We start from the raw sequence: 14,345 nt of genomic DNA, 5'->3' as shown, positions 1-14,345 counted from the left end.
GAACACGGCGGGAGGCGGAAAAGCTTAAAGGAAGAGTTCAATTTTTCGTAAGTGGGGGAAATTAAAGGTGGCCAAATGAGGTACCTAAATTCACTTTTCCCATATTCTCCAGAGCCGCGATGGCCTTTAGCCTCTGAGCCGCGATGGCCTTTATCCTCTGAGCCGCGATGGCTCAGGGGATAGAGCGTTCGCCTTCCAATGAGGTGAACCGGGGTTTGATTCCGGCGATGGCTGGTAGATACGACCTCCGCATCCGGTTTGCACCAACCATAGTGGTGACGTGAAATATCCACAGTGGTAGACGGATCATTTGGGTCGGCTGTTCAACGACGGTTACAAAATAAAATATTCTCTGTTATTGTTATGTTTCTATTGTTTGCCTTCTTCCCCTAAACTGCTTTAATAGACTCTACCGGTGGGCTTAAAACTCACTTTTAGCCCGCAAATCGCGATGGGAGGCATATAAGCTGTTTTCAAAATAATTATGATTCAAGTGGGAAAGACTGTTTTTTTTTCACAAGGCTGGAGGTTCTAAAAATAATTATGAAAATGATTCAGCTAATTTTTACACATTCAATTATAATTGAGAGAAAAACAATAATAAAATAAACCAATAAATACTTACAGTCGTTTTATTTCAACCAAAATTTTTAAGGAGCGTTATATACTTTAAAATGTAATTTTATTTCGATACGCTGCAAAAAAATAAGACCGAAGTTACCAGAATATGGAAAAATTTACCGTGTGTCTGTCTCTATGGGAATACAGAAAAATCTCGATAAATTTTACAGAAGCAGTTTGGTAATTATTTTGATAAAATTAACAATAAATTATGATTTTTCAATTTGTGATAAAATTTGGTGCATGTGATAAAATTTTTATTTTATGATCGTACCTTAGAGCACGGGATAAAAATCATTTATTCGGTTAAATTTACTATTCTGCTTTGTATTTTTTACTAAATGTGTAATATGAGGAACTATAACATTAAACAATGAAAGATTTCTAATAAAATGCTACAAAATTAAAGGAAAAAAATAAAAAATTAATGGTTTCAATATTGTACATTTTGGTTTTAATAATTAGAATTATGTGTTTTCACCTGAATTTCAATTACCAAACAGCACATTAATTTCAGCAGAATTTTTTTTCTCCAGATCTAAAAACAAAAAGCAAACAGAAGTTTTAGAGCAACGCCAAAACATTATAGAATATACTTACCAAACAATGATTTGAAAATTTTATATTAAAAAAAAATTTCGTAAACAATAAAATAAGTAATTTTTAACTCACAACAAGTAATGCGAGTATCTGTCTTTTAAAAAAAGTTATGTTTGAACACTTGTTACATAAGTAATTACTTTTAAAGCAACGAAAACATTTTAAAACAAAATTTTATACAAAGTTAAAACTTCCAATGTGTTTAGCATGAAAAAAATCCAATTACTCATTCTAAATTAGAAACAAATAAAAAGATAATATAGTGAAAACAAAAATCAACTGCATAATATATAATGAGTGATTGAGCGTAGTGCAAAAATTGATTTTACGCATTGCCATATTTTTCAATAAAACAAAAGTATGAACAAAAACAAAATAACGAAAAAATCACTTCATTTACCTGAAGAAATGAATAAAGCAACTGAAAGGTAAAGCAAAACAGAAAAAAAAAACGCAAAATGTTATTTCACTAAGTTGCGTTTCAGATTTCTCGACGAAGAATACGCATTTTAAGAAAAGTTCATGGCGAAGAATTCGAAACTGGATAAGGATATTTATTACCAGAATGTAATGAATTTTCGTCTGTAGCAGATATTTTTTAAACAAAAGTAAGGAATGAATGGGAGTATTCAAGTAGTACAGTATATTATTTTATATTACGTATCCCTACGTCTAATGCATTTAATATTATATATATATATATATTCAGTTTTATTATATTTGGTTTTTATTTAGCCCTCAATTATTGACTAAATACCTAAAAATAATTATTTTAGAAAGAAGCTGCGCATATTTATCTGTCTATAAAATATATAGTTCCTATTAATAAATTTGGTGGTATTATTGGAACACGGCGGGAGGCGGAAAAGCTTAAAGGAAGAGTTCAATTTTTCGTAAGTGGGGGAAATTAAAGGTGGCCAAATGAGGTACCTAAATTCACTTTTCCCATATTCTCCAGAGCCGCGATGGCCTTTAGCCTCTGAGCCGCGATGGCTCAGGGGATAGAGCGTTCGCCTTCCAATGAGGTGAACCGGGGTTTGATTCCGGCGATGGCTGGTAGATACGACCTCCGCATCCGGTTTGCACCAACCATAGTGGTGACGTGAAATATCCACAGTGGTAGACGGATCATTTGAGTCGGCTGTTCAACGACGGTTACAAAATAAAATATTCTCTGTTATTGTTATGTTTCTATTGTTTGCCTTCTTCCCCTAAACTGCTTTAATAGACTCTACCGGTGGGCTTAAAACTCACTTTTAGCCCGCAAATCGCGATGGGAGGCATATAAGCTGTTTTCAAAATAATTATGATTCAAGTGGGAAAGACTGTTTTTTTTTCACAAGGCTGGAGGTTCTAAAAATAATTATGAAAATGANTTAATTGATTCACTCTAATAGCATTCCCTTTATCCTATAAGAACTATATATATATATATATATATATAATTGTACTTAGATGATTTTTAAATTATAAAGGAAACTCTTATTTCTATATGATAAAAATATCACAATTTTCGAAAAAAAAGCGTCGTTACAATTACTTTGCTGGCGACAATACAAACTGTTTCAGACGATTTAAAAATATTGAAATATTTTCATGGTTTTTAAATCGACTTCAGGTCATATTTTTTACTTTATTTTCTTGATTATTTAATCTCGAAATTAATTTAAATAATTTCGAAATTTACCCAATTAGCATTGCAGTGAATAAACAGAACTAAGAGAAAGGTACTAATCTTTTCAAGTTGTCAAAAAAAAATTTTCATGGATTTTTAACAGAGAAACTAATTCAAAAGATTTTAAAATTGAAAATTATTTCCAGTAAAAAAACTAGTCGATGAGAAAAAAGAAGAAAATGTCTGCTTTTCACAATCGCACATTTGTCGATTGCAAGCATAAAATAATTATTTTTTCAGTATGTTCAAATAAAAATCCATTCGTAAATTCGATCCTCGTTGACCGAAGAATCCCCACTGTAGTAAATACTGTCTGTCGTACGTTAAATCTGTCGGGTCATAAAATCCCCCAAGTTCCCATTGAAAACTATACCCCTGAGGGTACTGAATTGGAGATTGATCGCTCTTTAGTTCACGTTAAAATTACGATCTGTGGATGAATAGATAGGTTCGCCTTTTGAAACGGGTTGTGATGTGTGTGTGGCTGGAGTCGCATTCTTGACTATAGATGGCACCACTGAGAAACAAGAAACGCATCCTCGGCCTGAAATTGGCTTGGTTTCACCAAGCAGGCCCGGTGCTATTGGCAGGTGGCTTTAGAAACAACAACAACCGAAATCCATTGAAGTCATTTCGAATTTCTTTGAATTTACATCAATTTAAAATAACATCTATACTGTAACGATTGTAGGCATTTCTGTTCAGTAGATTACATTTTATTCAGTATTCTTATTGTTATTTAAAAAGAAATATAATTACTGGTGTTAAATTTTAAATTTAGAAAAGGATGAATAAAAACAGTAACAGATAAGAATTACTTCACTTTGTTTTCATATAACTGTTTATGTAAATTCTTAAGTTAAACAATGAATAGCAAACTATACCAGTTTATCAATTATCATTCAAAAATTTATTTATGTATTGTATTTTTTCTTTAATTCAAATTGTTTTATTTCTATCCCATTTTATTATTTAACAAAAATTTCATTTCAAAACTATAATCAATTAGCATTTAAGAATAAATATAAAGAAATATAACAAAGAGATTCAGAACTGTGTGAAACGTAAACACTTTATCTTACATTTTCTGCTGTTTGCTCTAGTCTAGTGACGAGGACGATTTTAAATTAACTATTTTTTGATTAAAAAATTACTTAATTAACAATAAATTTAAAAATTCAGTTGCTTATACTTTGTCGTTTGTAAATACAAATAAATCATTTTATTTAAGTATGTAGGAATTATATGAATAGATTTTAAATATCTCAGAATTTATAATTCGTTGTATTAAGATTAGAAGTGAAAATGCTTGAATTGTTATTTTCTTGGACGTATATTTTATTCAGTATGTCGGATGTTATCATTCATAAGTTAAAATAATTGCTTTGTTTTCAACTTTAAAAAACAAAATTGAGTTATTTAAGTGTAAAGATGATTATTCTTTTGCACATTGTTTTAACATAATTTTAGTTTTCATTGTACATCATTTATTCAGTGAAAAGACCATTATGAAATTTTAAACAATAATCATTCAGGAATAAAGATAGGCAAAAGAAAGCAAAACATTTAGTTTTGCAAAATTAAATAAACCGTACAAAATTTTTGAAACTTAAAACAAGCTGACTGTTTACATTTTTATATTTACTCCTGTTTGTGACAAACAAATTGGTCCAAATGATTTTAAAATGAAGTGTTTAAGTAAATAGAACCACTCTAAAAGTAATATATTTAAAAATCGTTTGCTTCTACTTTCACCTAATTTTTCGTTTGCAAGCACAGAAAGAAGTTCGTTTAACACATCCGACCAAATAGCAATTAAATCAAATCAATTCAAATTTCATAGAAACAAATGCTCTATAAATTATCATTAAAACTAATGTAAATTTGCACTTTTCTTGAAAATATATTTTATTCTGTAATCTGCATAAAATAGTTTTTTTTTACTTCAGAAAAAATAAAATAATTAAAAGTTCTTTAATTTAAAGTCTTTGTAAAGTTATGTGTTAGTAAACTGCAAAAATATTATCGTTTTTTACATTGTTTTACTATAATTGTTTCCCTTTACATACCATTTTATTATTTACCAATGATCCAATTTCAAAAATTAAATCAATAAGCATTCAAGAATAAAGTAGACAAAAGAAAGCAGAACTTTTAGTTTTACGAAACTGAATGAATGTACTAAAAATTTTGAAACCTAAAACAAGCCAACTGCTTGCATTTACTGTTGTTTCTGAACAAACAAACTGATTCAGAAAATTTTAAAATGAATCAATCAAGGAACAATGAATTAAAAATTCCTTTGCTTTTACTTTTTTTCATTTGCGAGAACAGAAAGGAATTACGCAAATTACAATTAATTGAAATCCTTTCAAATTTACTCGAATAAATTTCATCTTAATATTTAACTTTTCTCCAAAGTATATTTTATTTAGAATTCGAAATATCTTTACAAACAAATAAAAATCATTGTCATTTCTTGAATTTAAAGTCTTTAATTCGATATATAATGTTTTAAAACAGCAAAAAAAACATATTTTTTATGCATTGATTTGTTATGATTCAGTTTTGTATGCAATTTTCCTATTTAGCAAAAATCCCATTTCAAAATTTTAAACAATAAGCATTCAAGTATAAACGTACACAGAAGATAACAAAACTATCCGTTTATTAGAACTAAGGGAAACGTACTAAACTTTTTGGAACTTAAAACAAACTAATTGTTTACATTTTTACATTTACTCTTGTTTGTGAATAAACAAACTGGTTAAGACGATTTTAAAATGAAGAATTCTTTTCAGCAATAAAACCACTCAAGGAGCAATAAATTAAAAATTCGTTTGCTTTTGCTTTCACCCATTTATCGTTTGTGAGCACAGAAAGAAGTTTGTTCAACCTATCCAAGCAAATAGCAATTAATTGAAATGATTTCGAATTTCCTCGAATTAACATTACAGTGGACCTAAATTCTCAAACTTTCTTTTAACTTCGGGCACTACTAATTAATCCCCGTAAATCGAGACCTTAATGAAGGTAGTTTAAAAAAGAATTCTCTAAAAGTGTACGAAAAAAAAAGACATCAAAGATTAGAACGTAAACAATTCCTAATGATTTAAGCATTAGAGAAGACGAAACGACAGTTTCAAATTAAATGCTTTACGTTATCTAATTAGTTAAGTCATAAATCACGTGAGTTAGACAATGTTTAATCATGTACTTCTCAGATAATTGCAAAACATTAGAGGACAAAAAATTGATTATAATTTTATAGCAGTGTCCTGTAAGAGAAAAATGTAACCAAAAAAATTTTTTATGCACTATTTCTTAAAACTTTCTTAGTTCATTTATGTAATTATCCTTGGAGATTATCATGCTGTTAAAATTTTATTTCAGTTCAATCAGTGATAAAAAATCAAATGATAAGATAAAAAAAAATCTTATGCGATAAATTTTGATTAAATATGATTAAGAAGTAAATTCATTTAATAATGTTTTATTTTGTAATTTTTTAAGCTTTAATTTAAAAAGTATTTGTAGAAATATCTCAGAACAGTTTTATAAACGTTGATGTACTTTTAATAATAGAAACAATTAATGTATTTCTGAAAGGAGATATATTTTTTTATGAATTATACAAATAATTCTTTATTGAAAAATTTCAGTGAATTTGTCAATTTTTTTTTAAAAAAACTCATTTTTTTCTGTAACTTGAAAAAGAAAATGTTTAAGTGATTATTTGAAAAACAATAAAAAATATCCTTCAATTTGATGCAGTTATTTAAAGTATAAATTTTAGAAGAAAAAAAAGACACTGTTTTGCATAAACAATACAAACAATCAACGGTACAATAAAAACATCAAAAATAAAGTGACGTATTAAGCCGATCAACCATATGGTGGTCCAGGTTTTGGGTTTCGCAGCAAGAAGATTCGAGGTTTGAATTCCGCTTCGGGTATTAGTCTTATTTATCTCTTTGTTTTGTCTGCCCTTTTTGCGTTGCGCCCTTTCTAGTTTGCCCACGTTAAAGTGATTGTTCGAAATATTAGGTGCCATGAGGGTTTTTAATTAATTTATTTCTTATTTGTTTTTATTTATTGGTTTTCTTTATTTATTTAATCGATTTTCTTTATTTATTTTTTTAATGGCATGAAAGCATATCATTTTTTACTTTTGACGAAATTCATTTCCTTGAAGAAACGACGATAGTTATTTCGTCAATTTTTTTCTCGGAGCATATACTAGGTAATGGTTTTGTCAAAAACGAAAAAATTCGTGATATTTGAATATCCCTTTTTTCTCCCGGTTTATCTACGCAGTTTATCTACAAGAAATATAGTGCAAATTTTCTTATTTAGTTTCAGATGTAGCAAAGTTTTAATATGATGAGAAATTACTGATAATGATTTCTTTAGTGAGCCTTTATACATATGTTTACAATTCATGACAAAGAATGTTATTTTTAATGTAGAATGTAATTTCTAATGCAAAGAAAAACATTTCTAAACAAAATGCATTTTCTATAATGCAGAAGAACCTAATTATTTCTAAAATTTGTTAAAAACATTAAAATTTGATTGCTTTAAAAATAATTATTTGGAATAAATCACTAATTTATAATTCGGTGATTTTTTCTGAAAGCTTATAAATATTCCTATTTCTAAAACAGGGATGCTTTGACTTTCTTTTAAAGAAAAAATTTTAACAAAAAAATACGTTTATTTTTTAAGAGCACATGATTAGAGAATCTCAAACTCAAAGAATGGAAATCAATTTAAATTTATTCTTTTCAGATCATGCACTACTTTTTGTCAAAAAATCAAATTGATGGAGCCTAAAGAGGTTCTATATTATACCGAAAACTGAAATGGAATGAAAAAGAAATACAGAGTACTGACATTCACATCTCTAAGGAATACACATGTTTATTTTGAATACATTTTAAAGTAAAAGCAACAATAAAGTAGTTTGAAAAGAGAAAGAAAAAATGCTGAATAGCTTTACATTCAAAACATTTCATTTTTTTGTGTTCAGAGCTCCAATGGAGACAAGTTTCATTCCAAAATTTCTTCATCTGTTTAAAATAACTCTGTCAATTTACAATCTTGAGGATTTGATCTTCTATTTACTTCATGCGAATGTGTGGAAACTCTATTTTTTTAAACATAAATTGTAAATCAAATCAAGTAAAACAAATATTCAGATATTTATTTTCTATTTGTATAATTTTTCTTAGAATTACTTATGCATTATTTTTTTTGAAAAAATTTCCTTTAAACTAAAATATGTTTTTAGAAATAAAAGCTTAAAAAATATATAAATTTTTTATTGTGTAAAATCATTTAAAACAGATGCATTTATATATATTTTAACGCAAAATGTTTTTTTTTTTGTTTTCAATACATTGCTTTTTAAACGTTAATATTTTTTAATGTGAAGTAATTTAATTTCTTCGTAAAAAATTAAAAAATAATAATTTAAACACTGTTTTTTATGTTAGATATTTTTTAAAGGTTAAAATGAAAGCATTTGTTTGAGTTGGAATTAATTAAAATAACGTAAGATTTCATCTTTTTTTAATCGGTATTGAATATAAATGATAAAAAAAGAAATTTTGTTCTCATTTTATGTGAATTTCTGTGTGTAATTCTATTACTTGCTACATTGCATTTTTATTTTATTTTATATCAGTTTAGAGATATTGTGTGTGCATAAAATAATCAATAAAAATGTTCAGTTTATTTTATAAATTTAGTTTTCATGGAAGATTTGGAACTGATTGATTTGATTAAAGTAAGCAAGCTTTTATGTCAACGTAGTTAAGAATATAAAATACTTTCACTGAATTATAAGATTTTAAATTAGATATTTAATTTCTTTTTTGAGGTTTTGCATTTTATTGAAACACAATAACTACAAATAACTTTTCTTTTAACTTCTGTTAGCATTTAAAAATAAAAATAAAAAATGAACTTTTTATATTACTAGTTTATGCCATTAGAGAAAAACTAACTAGTTTTATCATTATTTAACTTTATTATTTTGTTTGAAATTTTATTTTACGGCTTAATCTTCTATTTTATTTAACTGCTATTTTTTTTTTCTATTTCACTATTTAATTTAGTAAATGAAACATTTACTTTATTATTTTCTTAATGCTTAACTGTTGTTTGCATTTAATATTTATTTTCTTTAACAACTACGGTAAATATTGAGATAGAATTTACTCAATCTAATTTTTTTTCGAATTCTTGCAATAAAAGGAAAAGCATAAAAATTAGACAAAACCTTAAAAATTAATGTTATCAGAAATTAAAAGTACTAATGACTAATACTAAAATTAATAAGGTTTCATATTAAGAACTTCTACCGAAATTTTTACCTATTTTTTTCATTCATTAAAATATTTTATATAATGTATGAACAATCTTTTTTCATACAAACTAAATCTTTATAAATGCTGAAACATAGTAAAACGAAACATAACTTTAAATGCTTACCAGTTTATGCACTGTAAGAAAACTCGTTAAATGTTTAAGCAATACTTGGTGCAAAGTTTTTAAATGCCCCATAAATTGGTTAAATGAAAATTTTATTTAGGTTGCACCATAAATTGGTAAATATGTTTGGGAAATGCTTTCATGGCGCAATCAATTGCACCAAATTTTCGTACTATGAAAGGCACAAGCTTTAACTGTGACCGATAACTTACTTTCAAACTGTTGACTGATGGACTATTTTGTTGTTGAAACTTTCAATCATCTCAAGCAAGTTGTCTTTGAAATTGTCTATTTCATTTGTCCGTAAGTAAACTTTTCTTATTTATTTGTATTAATTACAGTTCATTTCTTTCACATCATCTCTAAAAATTTTATTATATGTTCTAAAACAGTTAGTATGAAGTTTCTTCAAGAAAACTATATTCGTTGTATGAATAACTAAATACTTTAAAATCCATATTAGCATCCAGTAATAAATAAACAATAAATACGGCAATATTAGGCAGCATTAGTTTTTCGCCAAATTTACTGCCGGTGAAAATTTTCTGGTCCGTATTTTAATTGCATTCGACCAAACAAAAGAAAATAGTACTTTCTGTTAGAAATAAACTTTTTAGCAATATCTGTCCTCTTCTGTTTTGATTTTCATGTTCTTTATTGCCAATGTTTTGCGCAACATAGCTCAGAATTGTTTTAAAAAAATGCCTAATTTTCAAACTTTGACCATGAATGGTCCCGCAATGGATTGATCCTAAAAACATGGTTTCCAGTAGAACACCGAAGTCAAGCATCACTGGCTTGTTTCTGTCAGTAAACGGGTGGGTGACCACTTTGATCAGACTGCGTTGGGACCGAGGGTGTGCGGTATCGGTCCTAGTTTAACTGTTCTACCGTAAAGTGCTCGACTTCGCGCAGATCGTTGGGCTACCAAAGCAGGGGAGCCATCCCCTCTGCAGAGGATCAAATCTTCGATGGCATATCTTCGGATCATCCTCAGGGATCCTGCACCAATCGTCGCCACTAGCGCATTGTGCATCTTTAGCCTAATTACTTCCACGTGATACTCTGTAAAAAAGTTACGAAATAATATCTAACAAAATATTATGCCCCTGAGTAACTTTACTCAAAATCCTTTTTTACATGCTTATTTTTGCAAATTCTATTTAAAATTACAATTTCACTGGGAAAAGTCAAGATTGCCAGTTATTTATTGTGTTATTTAAATTTTATTCAATCGTATACTATGAATTCAGTATAGAATGAGGATGCAGAGAAAAATCTCAGCCGTATGTCACCCACGATATGATTCAACTTTTCGTCACTTCTAACCGTACTTAGTGAAGTTAAGTAACGTTCGTACGGTAATGGTTTGACAAAGATTCTGGTTTTCAGGAATATAATTCCTATTACTACACATTTGGTAAAAATACAAAATTGAAAATAAAATTTTTCTTAATAAATAATGGCCATACTCTAATGAATCATGATAAAGTAACCAAATTATTCCTCATTTACTACCAAATAGCATGATATTAAAACCATATTTTACTGTTACTTTTACCAAAAATCGTTACCAAATCATAGCAGGAAAAAAAACTCCAATGAACCATGTCCTATAGAACAAAAAACACGTTAAGTTTTACCATATTTTGAAAGATTTGACCATAGTGCTTTTTTAAGTACAGCCTTCTACCTTAGATATGATAAAAAAGGCACAATCTTGATCTTAAAAAATTTAAGAATGTAAATAAAATTTATTTATTCCTAATACCTAACCTAAATGCCTAAAATATTAAAATAAAATTACATATCTAAAACAAAATTACTTATCTGAAATAAAATTACATATCTAAATTAAAATTACATATCTAAAATAAAATTATCTGCCTAAAATAACGTTATTTAATATTAAATACCTAATTATGTTGAAGATACCTGAAATATTATTTCAATTAGTTTATTCTTTCACCATCCCAGCAGTTTATTGCCAATCATAGCTGTTTCCAATAAGATATTCCATCTATTTATCTATCATATATTTATCATTATCTATCGATTATCTGATCAACCGCTTTTGAAAAACATCTAACCACCTATTAAGTAATCTTCCTCTCCTCTTATAGCCCTCTTGGTTGCAGAAAGTTATTTTTTATCTGGGTCTTCGTTGCCATATCTAAAGAAGCGTTTAAGTCATCTCATCTACTGCATTTTATTTACCTTATACTACATTTGGTTCTCTAAATTTATTTCATGACTGAAATTTATACCTTATTCTCCACATCATAACGATATTTATATGATATTACCTGATTGAAAGCTTCATTCACTTCAAAAATATACAAACATGAAAAAACAATCAACGTGCTTTAATTATCGGCTTTATTTATCAGTGCTTTAATTATCGGCTTCCATTTTCAAAACTAACCTGACGTAAATGTAAAGAAACAAAAATGATTTGAAATTTAAAAAAAAAAAAATTTAAGTTACCAACGAAAAATGGAAAAATAAAGGTGAGAAACAGAACCAGATAAACAACAGAAGCCAAGGAAAAAGAATGAAAAACTTAACGAAAAAAATCACAGTGGCCGAGAGGCAAATTAGAGTAAAATATATTTCCACGTGATATGAAAAGGAGAGGAAGACCTCATGTTTTTAACAAGAGAATCAGCGTTCAAATGAGTAAAACAGGATTCCAGGGCATCAAGATGAGCTGATGTAACTGTGGTGGAAATAATTTTAGCATCGAAATTGAATTTATGTCCAAGATTCTCGAAGATTTAAGATTTCTCGAATTCTTAATAACGGACATATCTATTGTTCATATTTACTTAATATTAATATGAATTCAGTTAGTTGTAAAGATATTATATTAAATACAATATTTAACTGAAGATATTAAAAATAAGAATGAAAGATGCTCATACTACATTATTTTCTTACACATATATAGTTTCATAAAATCCTAGCATATCCTGAATTCCTTTGTACAGAAAAACCAATTTATTTTGGACATTAATAAGAAGTCATGCTGTCTCCTAAACTTCCAAAAAAGAAAACTTCCCCGAAAGTTGTAATTGTTTTCTTGACAGAAAGGGTTCTTCCTTTTTGTCACAATTGTTCTGATGTTAACAGAAAAAAAGTACAAATCACAAATACATCAAAAAAGATAAGAAAAAGTACTGTTAAGGTCAAAAGCAAAGATAAGATCTTATACTAATAATAGTGGTCTTTAATGGTGTGAAAAGGGTAAAAGAAAATAAAAATAAAAATATGGATGGTCAGCAGAAAGTGATCAATAGAATAGATTTCAGAAAATAATAGATTATGGAACATTATTCTTTTAGTGATATATTACTCTCATATAATTTTATCCCATCAGTTATCATGAGCAATTGATAAAGTCAAAAATAAAGAAAATAGTAATGATGGACTCATTTGTTCATGAAAAGGGAACAGAGAGAATGTTGGAAATTTGTTTAGCTATAAAGAAAAAAAAATAACATTGTTATTGGGAACAGAAAACGGTCGTAACAAACTAGCTAAATTACATTCTTGCTGAAACATCAAGCATTTTGAATATTTAGTTGCAGAAATTAACTCAAAAAGTTAAAAAAGGTTATGAAAAATTAGTTTTTTTTATTGCAAATTTCTATATCTTTAATACTTAGTTGGACATTTTAAAACATGTTGAAATGCAGCATCGTGCAAATTCGTTTTAAGCTCAGTAAGGTGTTAGTACAACTATAAAATTAAGCCTACACTGAGAAGAAAAGTATGGTAAAAACTACCAGAATATGGTAAAATTCGCCTTTTTTCTGGCTCTATGGGAACATCAAAAATCTCGCTAAATTTTAGCCAAACGCTTTTGTAATTATTTTGGTGATATTAACAGTAATATGTGGGGGTTTTTTTAATATATTTTAAAACTTGGGGTAAACTTGGTAATTTTATCATGGTTTTTAGAGCACGTGTTGAAAACTATTTAATCGGTTAAATTTATTTTTCAGTTTAGTGTTAGCCACTAACTGTGCGGCGAAAAGATCCATAATTTTGAAAATCAAAATTCACGGTAAACCGTTACCATATGATGAAAAAAATTATGAAATGAATGCTTTAAATACCGTATATTTTAATTTTTAACCAGAATTATGATTTTCTTCTTTATTTAAACAGAATAATCATTATTATACAATACAGTAAAATCACTAAAATTGCTTTCTCCGTGTGCATGCACTATATTGAGCAGTACCGCTGTTTAACTTAAACGGAAAAAATTTTCCTTTAATAACTTATAAGAGTTTTCGACTTAAAATAAAGATTTTTATTAAAAGATCATAAATATCTATATATATATATATATATTTCTCTTACACGGCACCAAAAAAAAGCCTCATTACAACTCCCCGAATGGCAACTTTAGCAAATCGACCAATGATTGCTGCTAAAAATGTCACATGGCTAATCTAGATGAGGTAGCTCAACATATAGCGCTTTTAAAAACGGAAACAATAACCAGAGTGAGCATTATCAGGTTGTTCAATTCAGATTCATGCCTTAAAAACATGATAATATTTAATTTAAACTGGCTCAACATATTCGCGATCGCAACGAACTATAGGGGGCATTGTGGTATGAGACTAATACCTGCGATTTCTATATGAACAGTCATTCAGTTACTCTAGAGACGTCGTTAATGTGGCTAATTAAATTTAAAAAAGAAAAATGCTTGATATTTTTTCTTATGCAAACGAAAAGAAAATGGTATCTCTTTTTATTAGAGAAGGAATATCTAAAGCACATCGGAAAAATATTTGTACATTAACAGAAAAAAATATGTATATTCTTATAAGAGTTAAAACCTAATGCCCGAGAAATAGTATTACTAAATTTAATGATATAACATGAAAGGCCCATTTAAACTTTACATTCTATAGTTTTAAGAATCATATTA

General features: G+C 27.9%; 1 long non-coding RNA gene across 1 annotated transcript; it reads right to left on the bottom strand.

The window, feature by feature from the left end:
• Window positions 1-7,803: 7,803 nt before the first annotated feature.
• On the bottom strand, window positions 7,804-11,804 carry LOC139426190 (uncharacterized). Its single transcript, XR_011637383.1, has 2 exons — window positions 11,701-11,804; window positions 7,804-8,045 (listed from the first exon to the last, which is right to left on the bottom strand). It is a non-coding gene; the product is annotated as an uncharacterized lncRNA (long non-coding RNA).
• Between the last annotated feature and the right edge of the window lie 2,541 nt (window positions 11,805-14,345).

The sequence above is a fragment of the Parasteatoda tepidariorum genome, chromosome 8 (genome assembly GCF_043381705.1).
Source record: "Parasteatoda tepidariorum isolate YZ-2023 chromosome 8, CAS_Ptep_4.0, whole genome shotgun sequence".
NCBI classification, from domain to species: Eukaryota; Metazoa; Arthropoda; class Arachnida; order Araneae; family Theridiidae; genus Parasteatoda; species Parasteatoda tepidariorum.
The sequence above is the reverse complement of the archived record's forward strand: the minus strand, read 5'-3'. Positions and strand labels throughout refer to the sequence as shown.